Source organism: Benincasa hispida, chromosome 4 (genome assembly GCF_027475165.1).
Source record: "Benincasa hispida cultivar pf3 chromosome 4, pf3_genome.v1.1, whole genome shotgun sequence".
In the NCBI taxonomy this organism is placed as follows: domain Eukaryota; kingdom Viridiplantae; phylum Streptophyta; class Magnoliopsida; order Cucurbitales; family Cucurbitaceae; genus Benincasa; species Benincasa hispida.
Genome location: NC_143481.1, coordinates 12,342,845 through 12,353,841, shown reverse-complemented (window position 1 = coordinate 12,353,841; position 10,997 = coordinate 12,342,845).

The window sequence follows — 10,997 nt, the reverse complement described above, 5'->3', positions numbered from 1 at the left end:
GGCTTAAGGGTGGATACAACTTCAGAGTCTATTTTCTCGGGATTCTCCAAACTATAGGTCAACGGGTCTTCGGTTGTCACCGCATTCAAACTGGTCGCAATGGGCTTCTTCCCTACTTCCACAGTCATATTGTCGCTTAGCAAGGAGATTGCTAAGCATTGTTCCTTCCCGTTACCCCTAGCATTGCGAGAGAGCTCAGTTGAACTCGACAATGCTCCTTACGATCTGTTTTTCAGCTCGCCTGCAATTTGTCCCATTTCGATTTTGAGATTTCTAATGGATGTAGCTTGGTTCTGAAGCATTGATTCATTTTTCTCAATGTATTACTTCAGCAAGCTCTCTAAGGACGAAGATTGCGGTGGTTATGAGCTGGACCGTTGTTTTGCGGGAAAAATCTGGTGGCCCTCCTTTTTGTGCCACAGGTTGAAAGTTTTGTTGATTTTTCCACGCAAAATTTGGGTGGCGAGTTATATGTATTGGAATAGGGATTATCTCTCATGAAGCATACCGACTGCGAGTTTGTTGGGCATTCCTCCATCGAGTGAGCATCTCTGCAAATGACACAATTTGCGGTCGTTTGAGTAATTGCGCTGACCTGCCCTTTCTTCCTCTCGTATTATTAATTGTGATGCCTTGTATTAAACTCATCATCGCAGTCATTTGATTTTGTAGGGATGCGATGGCCCCATTGTTTGCGTCATTATCTTTTATTCTTAATCTCTGATCGCTTTCCCGCCAATCCTCGTGATTTTTGGAAATGCGATTAAGTATATTCTTTGCCTCCTCATATGTTTTATCGAACAGACCACCAGCGGTTGTTGCATTGGCAGCGGTCTGCGAAGAGCGATTCAATTCTTGGTAGAAAATCTCCATTTGCAGGCACTCTGGTAAGCCATTGTGTGGACAGTCTCTTACCAGCCGCTTGAACCTCGTCCAGGCATCACAGAGCGATTCGTCATCTTCTTGCTCAAAATTTGTTATTAATTTCCATCTCCTAGCATTCTCGATTGGTGGAAAATACTTCTTTAGTCGAACTTCCTCTTTAGAGATATTTGGGAACACAATAGTGTTGCAGATCTCTATGAAGCTCCGGAGGTGGGCGTGCAGGTCTTCGCCATGCCTTCCTCCAAACCGCCCAGCAACCTGGATCATCTGCAACATTACCGACGTCATTTCAAACCTCGATCCATCTAACGTCGGCCTCATGATTCCTGGAGAGAAATCATAGAGGTTAGAAGACGCATAGTCCCGGATGGGTCTATTGCGATATTCGCCAGAAGGATGGGGTTGGCCATTATGTTATTCACATTAGCGACCCTTGCTTCCGGTTGCTCCGCCATTCTTGGTGTTCTCTCTTGTTGTTGGCAGTTGTCTCTTCGTCTGAATGTCCTCTCCTCTCAATCTCCGGGTCGTAATTCGCCAGAGATTGAGTGTCTGCAAAGAAATAAAAAAAATTACCGTTAGCACTCTATTTTGCCGAAGTCCTTGGCAACGGCGCCAAAAACTTGATGCTTGATTTTATGAAGTAGAAATGTGGATGATATGCGTTGATGAAATTGCATTGTGCACTCAAGTTTCCTCAGTGGAATCCAAGTGTAAATTCCTCTGAGTTTCCTGGTAAGTCCAGGGTCGAACATAGGGACTTGTGAAAACAGATTGCGTTGGTAATTTTTATGAAAACTTTGCGGTAACCAAATAAATTGTTGGTTTGTTGTTGATTGCATTAATGAGAAAATAACAAAATGTGACAGATTTGAGAAAAGTCAGTTATGTGATAGATGCACTGAGTATGCGATGAACGGGTTGAGAAGATCTTTAGCTAGCGTTACTTGGGAATACGTCGGACTATGTGATCATTCTACCACCATGCACAGCAAGTCATTTTCTAATGCAAATGCAATGCTCCTAAGTCTAGGACGCATATGTTGAATGCAAAAGTGTCCATAGAGCTTATCTCTAAGTCTCTACTCTTGTCCTATGCGATGATGCAAGATGCATAAAAGCAAATGATTGCATATAATCATATCCTATTTCTAGGATGCATGCAATGCGTTGATAACAAATAGTGCTCATTCTTAAGCTCCTATCTCTTGATTATGCGTTCTAATCTGACTCTCCCAAGCCTAGATTCTAACCTGACCTTCCCAAGTCTAGATCCTATCCTTAGACTACCCTTCCGAGTATCTCTAATGGATGAATGAAGCATACATAATACAAGATAATCGCATAGCATGAAGATTCCCTAGTTGTGCTAGCTAAATGCTTCTCAACCCATTCAACTAATTTAGCTACTCATGCGTAAATAACAGAGAGTGAATAGATATAGAGAAATAGATTCCATTTCGATAAATGAGTGGAGTACAAAATGACAATGGAAGTTAAAAGTAGAGAGCCTGGTAACAGTTCCTTGCTGACCGAGGCTTTTACACTTTAATCTCTATTCAGTTCTAAAGATATTCCCACTTTCGCAGACGTCGGCCCTCTCTCTGTCCTTGAAGCTTCCAGCACTCTCCCAAGCTTAACAGAACGATCTATCGGCACAACCTTCCCTCTCACGTCCACCTTAAAATGAAAGAAAACTATGAACAAGGGTGTGCGAACTTGTGGAACAAAGAATAGTGAACTGGTGAACCCCTTTTCTGAAGGATACCTCTGGTATTTATAGAACACCCAAGGTGAACGGTGGCTTCTCTCTCATGATTGTACAGATGGGACGACTTTAATTCATGACTAATGCACCGAATATTTGTCACTGAAAAGCTTAATGTACTTGTGATCGTTATCGGCTATTAACTTAATTCAGATTCGATTGTCATCAGCTTTCTGTCCCATCGCGATTAATTAGCCTTTCACCCAGATACGCCCACCATGTTGCGCTGACCAAGTGGCGGCAATCCTTCTCGGCCGAATATTTGCGAGCACAATCATTGCAAATCCTTGCGGTGAAGTTGCGCTCGACCGATGATTTCCTATGAAGGCAATTCTTGCCTTGCATTAACGCATATTTTGCATAAAAATACAAAAGTCAACTGTTCTAATGCGATGAACGCATGCGTCCGCAATATTATGAAATTGATGCTTAATGGACGCAAATTAACATATTTCATCAACACCATCCAACATTGTTTAAGAACTTAGCACTATGATAACGTGCATTTCTGCTCGTTATCAGGCGCCACGAGGGAGTACAGAATGATCTCATGGTGTGAACCAATGACAGAGACGATAGGACGTGTTGACACACACCTTTCACCCACTTACTATAAACACTCTCTCCGTCCACCTTGATATTTACTCATGCAAACACCATCCGAAGAGGGATGCTCCCAAGGCACCACGAGGCCAAGCATGAATCTCACGGTGTGAACATTCAGGGAGAAATGTGAGTGGAATCATAGACATATCAGATACATCTCTTCCTCTCATTGAGTATTTTATAACCTAGGGTTTAGATTACTTAGTAAAAACACGACTAATGATTTTAACTAAGTGACTTTTTAGGTTTCCCCAAAAGTAACTTTTACCTTGGATAATTAAACAACTTTTGATCATCATCCATTAAACTCTTTAATGGAGTCTTTGACCAATTGTCGCATGCCTGTAGAAAATCTATCTAATTCACCTTTCCAGGTAGGTTCCCAGGTAGGGGTGTTCCGTTTCCATCAGCTTAAGAACCCCAGCCTAGTCAGAACCCGCCTTAGACAAAAGGTCCCTTGTAGATAGATTTAAAACAAATTTAATCTTTTATGCCAATCAATTTAATCCTATTAAATCGATTTTAAAAGATTAATCTAGGTTACTAAACTCTTTAGAACCATTTGAACTTAGGTCTATCTCAATCTAATTTAAAACCCTTTTAAGAAACTTGAGTTTACCCTAAGTCTGCATGCAACTCTTTCTTATCGATTTTAGTTCTAATTTCCTTTATAACACTTATAAACGGAAACAACCAAAACCACAATGCTAAGCTAACACATGCAAGGTATTCATAACGATTATAAATAGCTTAAGTGTCATGCTCAAGGCATTGTTCATTCGTTGCAACTTCTTTTATATAACGCTTATACAAAACAGCAATGAAACAACCATAACATGCTTCCATTCACCCTTAGACTACAACATTTATAGTAAAAGGATGATGCATGAATAAGCTCACTGCATGCAAAATATAACTCTTATATTTCATGATCCATGCACATGCTTTCATATAATTTCTTCATGCAATATTATAACATTTATAATACAAGATGCATGAATAATTGCACAACCTAAGGTGGGTTTTTAAACTATATGTCAAACACTTTCCCACATAAGCACCATACATCACATGTATAATAAACAAATGTTGATGAACCGGGTAGAATTGCCTCAAATCCATAAAAATTAAAGCTAACTATTACAAAACCAAGGAGTCTCCGGTTCAAACAGACGAATCGGGTCTTGAACCATCTGGGCAAAGCAACGTGTCTCCAACCATTGTGTACGAAACTCCCTGCGATCATCTATACGAAAGAACAAACAATTTTCTCTATTGTTTACCAACGCCCCAGAGCTAAACGATCATGTACCTTTTACTAAGCGATGAAGCCCAAGGTACGCGATTGCCTAACACGCTCCGCACAACGCCAGCCTTATGCGATCGTCTAAACTACTACGATGTGGCAAAGCACCATCGCCTAAATGATCGCTTAGTGAATGCCTTAGTATCGTATACCGCACGATCGTGTAGGTAGTAACTAGCGATGAAGCAAGCTAACTACACGATCGTCTAGCGCACACCTTTTACTAAACGATGAGCATCAAATGCTCCCACTACGATCGTCTACCTCCAGCGCCTACGCAATTGGGCAACCAATGCTACGCGATAGAGTAAACGATTTACCCAATCATTTAGCATGCTAAACGATGGTTTAGTAAATACTACACTGTCGTATAGAAAAATCTACGCGGTCGCTTAGATAAATCCCAACGATCATTTACCTTAGGTTACATGATACGACCAATTCTTGGTCTTCTTCCTTGTTGAGGACTGCATCACCATGCTTCAAAACTTCATCACGAACGACTTGACTAATTCAAACTCTTTGAATTACAAACTCGATAGCATGTTAATTATGCTAAAAAACACAGGGACCCTTACAAATTAACACTTTGTAATTGAAGAAAGCTTTAACCAAAAGCAATTAAACCCAAAAAAAAATTCATCAACTCATCCACAAATGCACTTAACAATTAAATACAAATGCAGAAAACCCACCAAGACTATAAAAGAATTTCAAAACAGAATTGAAATTTGGAATATCAAAAAAATCTGGCTCTGATACCAATTAAAGGAAATCGAATACGAGGATTTCCATGAGCAGTGGAATGATCTTTCCAAATTACAATCGTATATGAACTTTACAATTACAATCACAAACGGAAACATACGGTTATGCGTAAAACAGAAATTACAGCATGTAATACAAAACATCAAGGACAAGAATCAACACACTTTTGTAGATTCATCTTCGAGTTCCTTGATCACGAACGCTCAATCACAGCAACACACGAACGCTCATGCAACACGACCGCTACACTGCACGAACACCTGCACTCAAACTAAGCGATCGCTAAGGTCACGAACACCCTGAACACCATGAACGGCCTCCACATAACCTCAATAGTGTTGAGTTGAGTATGATATCACCAAGAAGGTTACCTTCGTATTCTCGGTGTGAGAATCTAGAGGGTGGGCTTTGTGTAAACTTGGTTTGAGGCAGTAAACAGAGAAACCACAACCATGTAAATAATTGAGTAAGTGGGAGATGGAACACCCTATTGTATAGGTCGATGCCCAATCATTTAGGAAAAGCTAGGCGATCGTCTAACAAAAACTATACGATCATTTAGCTCATCGCTTAGCTGAGTGTCTATCACCTAAGAACACTCCACGGTCATTTAGCTACTCCAAGCTGTCGCTTAGTAAATCCAATTTACTTGATAACTTCCCGTGAGAATTTTTCTGAGTATGGAAAAAACTCAAAATCACATTAATCGACATTACTAAAAATAGGAAAACATTTTTCCTTTTATCTCACGGTTACCATGAAACCACCAATAACCTCCCACTCAATTGGTTATTAGAGAAAAAGAGATAATTATCCAATAATTAATATTATTATAAATACAAATGATAACCAACTTATCATACTATATTTATAACATATAGTTTTAATATTTCATTTCATGAAACATATAAACCATAGCTCTTTTTCTATTGCATGGCACTTAATGTAAATCTCATTTATATTAATCCTCCACTTGATATATTTCATACACCATACCGATCATATCATATATAATTGAATTACCTCTTGTCAATTTGAACACTTCAAATCAACACCAAGAACTGATCCTCAACTTAAATACATTGAGCTACCAAGGGGACCTTATGGACCTATATCTCGAAGCTCCAACAGTACGTGAATAACTGACTAAACTCTTTGGTCATGGGATTCACCATTCGTTAACGGCCAGACACTTCACTAAAGACCGATAGCTGAACTCTCCTTACCATAGATATATTATGTGTTCATCTTAACCAATCAACAGTGTGACAACCCTTCACAGATCACTCGTAAGTACAGCTCGGGCAATAACCAGTATTCCCCTGTAGTTATATCTAACTCTTTAAGTACCACTGATCCCTCTAATGAACATAAGTCATAGTCCTACTATGACTGAGTCCTCTCTTCCAAAGAGAAGCTATGGCCACTATTTTCAAGCCCCAGAATCAGCCTTTAAGGGAGCAATCTCTCTACTTATCCCTGCTTCGGGGAAGAAGTGAATTCCATCTTATAGAAGTGAGTTCCCAACTCCCAAATCAGACAAGTCCCCAAAAAAGTAGGTGTTGAGTTGGCAATCTGGCCACTCTCACCCATACTAATCAAAGGACTGCCCTCAAAGGCAGGAGTTTCCAAAATACTCAAGATTGAGGTCGTGTCACCTATGGTCATTTAAGTGAGATGTAAGTCTCCAATATCAATGACGTTATATACACAGTCTAGTCATCTCGTGGTCCGGTCTTATACAAACTCTTTGTATAGGAAACCCCCGCTCGCATGTCTCTACATGAATGGTCAGTTCTACCATCTATAGTAGTTTACAACACTTGCAAACCTCTACAAAGTGGGTCGTATCCGTAATCCTTATACTACAAACCTATTTAGGTTATCACTTAAGGCATGATCCACTTGTATATCACATATACATGCTTAAGTTTATATAAGATAACTATAGAGCTTTGTTTGTTGGATATGAGTAAATGCCAGAATGAAATAACACTTATTTTATTCATAAAATAATGTGTATAATTATAAATAACGAGACTCCGGGAGAATTAGTACATCAATCTCATAAAAAAAAAAAAAGTAGCCTCGTCATCCATTTTTCATATCTCATAGTCAAAATAGTGGCTATGGACAAGAGAATTCTTATGGACTTAAGCATAGTAACGGGAAAAAAGTTTCCTTATAGTCAACTCGTTCCCTTTGGGTATAACCTTTTGCTATAAATCGAGCTTTGAAGGTATGTACCTTTCCAGCTACATCTCTCTTTCTTTTGTAGCTTACATCCTATGGGTTTGACCTCTTTAGATATATCTACAAGCTTCCATATTGAATTGGAGTACATGGACTCCATTTCAAGGTGCATGGCTTTGACCCATTGGTCCTTGTCTACGTCATTCATCGCCTGTTTATAGGACAATGGATCCTCAACACCACCATCTAGTATGACAACCTGAGTTTCAGTTAAATTCAAGTAATGGTCAGGTTGTATCACGACCCTCCCTTGCATCGAGGCACTTTCAACGAGTGAAAAGGACGAGACTGGCTTGAAGTGTTGGCTTCTTCATTAACTCTTGATGAAGGACCAGCTTCATCAACAACCCTTGTTGATTCTTTAGTAGCTTCACTTAATACTACTTTTCTACGTAGTTTATGATATCTCATGTGGTCTTCCTTTAAAAATATAGTGTTTGTCAATACAAACACTTTATTCTCTTGAGGGTCACAGAAAAGACCACCTCTCGTCTCCTTAAGGTAACCAACAAATTGGCACAATCTTGAACGACATTCCAACTTCTTAGGATTTGTCACTAACACATATGCAGGAAAATCCCAAATTCTAAAGTAACGTAAACTCGGTTTGCGTCTTCTTCATAACTCAAAAGGTGTTTCAGAAACACTCTTCGAGATAACATTGTTCATGTTGGGATTGGTGTCCTAATTCTCTCGGAGTCTCATAGTTTGTAAACTGTACACATTGTTATGAATAAAATAAGAGTTATTTTATTTGGCATTTACTCATATCCAATAAACAAGCTACATGGTTATTGTATGTAAACTTAAGCATGTATATGAGATATACAAGTGGATCATGCCTTAAGTGATAATCTAATAAGGTTTATAGTATAAGGATTAAGAAGGGATACCTGGTCCTGGTGACACTACGGATACGACTCGCTTTATAGAGGTTTACAAGTATTGTGAACTACGACAGATGGTAGATCCTGACCATTCATGTGGAGATATACGAGTGAGGGTGTCCTATACAAAGAGTTTGTATAAGATCAGATCACGAGATGATTCGTCTCTTTATGTAACGTCGTTGATACTTGAGACTTACATCTCACCTAAACGACCATAGGTGACATGACCTTAATCCTGGGTGTTTTGGGAGCTCCTGCCTTTGAGGACGGTTCTTTGATTAGTATGGGTGAGAGTGGCCAGATTGCCAACTCAACATGCCTATCTTTTTAGGGATTTATCTGATTTGGGAGCTGGGAACTCAGTTACACAAGATGGAATTTACTCTTTCCCCGAAGCAGGGGTAAGTAGATAGATTGCTTCCTTAAGAGTTGATTCTAGGTCTTGAACATAGTGACCACAACTTCTCTTTGGAAGAGAGGACTCAGTCATAGTTGGACTATGACTTATGTTCATTAGAGGGATCAGTGGTATTTAAGGAGTTAGATGTAACTACAGAGGCATAACGGTATATTGGCCCAGCTGTACTTACGAGCTATCTGTGAAGGGTTATCACACTGTTGATTGGTTGATATGGACACAAAAATATACTTATAGTAATAAGGAGAGTACAACTGTCAGTCTTTAGTGGAGTGTCCAATAGTTAACGGATGGTGGATTCTGTGACTAAAGAGTTTAGTCAGTTATTCACGTACCGTTGGAGCTTCAAGCTACAGGTTCATAAGGTCCCCTTGGTAGTTCAATGGATTCAAGTTGAGAATCAGTTCTTGGGGTTGATTTAAAATGCTCAAATTGACAAGCGAAAATTCGATTATAAATGATATAATCGGTGTAATGTATGAGATATATCAAGTGGAGGATTAATGTAAACCGGATTTACATTAAGTACCATAGAATAGAAAAAGAGCTATGGTTTATATGTTTCATGAGATGAAATATTAAAACTATAGGTTATAAATATAATATGGTAAGTTGATTATCATATATATTTGTAATAATATTAATTATTGGATAATTATATCTTTTTCTCTAATAACCAATTTAATAGGAGGTTATTGGTGGTTTTATGGTAACCGTGAGATCAAAAGAAAAAAGGTTTTCCTAAATTTGGAAGAGTTACTATTCTCGAAAAGAACTCACGGATTGCTGTCAAGTGAATTGGTTTCACTAAACGATAGCTGAAAGAGAGACTAAACGATCGTGGAGTGACACTATATGATAGTTCACTCAACTGGTCATAGCTAAATGATCGCAGGCATTATCTATACGATAGGTTGCCTTCTTTTACATGATTAAGCATTTGTCTATACGATAAATTCTTCTCATCTCCCACTTGCTCAATCGTTTACACGATTGTTGTTCCCCCGGTCTCTTCCTCTAACCAAGTCCATACAGAGCCCACACTTCTATATTCTCATACCGAGAATACAAAGGTAACATTGTGGTGGTGTCTTCACTCAAATCGACTGAGTTTGAGGTTTGGAGGCCGTTTGTTGGGTTCGTGATCTTGGAGATCGTTGAGTTCGTGTTTGTTGTTGATCGTACTATGTTGCAGTCGTAGTGTTCGAGCGTTCATGTGTTGCTGTCTTGGAGACTGAAAGAGCGTTCGTGATCGAGGGAGTTTGAAGCACGAGTCTTCAAAGGTATGTATTTGTTATCCCTTGATCATTGTAAAGCATGTTGTAATTTTGTATTGTGCATAACATGTAAGTTTCCATTTCTTGACTGTAATTATTAGTGTTCAATTTCAAATGGAATTTGGAACAATCATTACGCTGCTCATGAAAATCCTCATGTCTAATTTCCTTCAGTTCAAGATGTGAACTCCAGTCTCTACTACATACCCCCAAAATAAGTTAGGCAATTGAGCATATCTCTGTTGGGTTGTATGTCCTAAAACTCGCAGTTTGTAATGTTAAACATATTCTATTATCAATAAAGATGTTATTGATGTTTATTCAATAAAACTATTATTGAATATATGAATTGCACTTGTAAAGTCTAAATCTAATAAACTAAATATCCATGGCTATTATATGAATACATGAATTTTATGTGGAGACATAAGAGTGGATCAAGTTCAGTAAATAGCCAAAACGGTTTATAGTATAAGAATAAGACTGAGTACCTTATTCTGGTAACACTATTGGATGTGGCCCATTTTGTAGTTGTTACAATTTGTTGTAAAGTGCTACAAACGAAGTGATCCTATTCATTCATGTATTGACATGAGGAGTGGGGGCGTCATATGCAATGAGGTTTCATAAGATCAGACCAAGAATTAAATCATTCTTACTCTATAACGTTGTTTACTGTTTAAGACTACTATTTCAAAGCGATGACCTAGATAACTTGACCTTAATCCTGAGCTAACTATGACCTCCTGTTTATTCGGGATTATCCTTAGATTTGCATGGGTGAGGGTTGGTTCAACAACACCGACTCAATAAGCCTCCCATTTCAGGG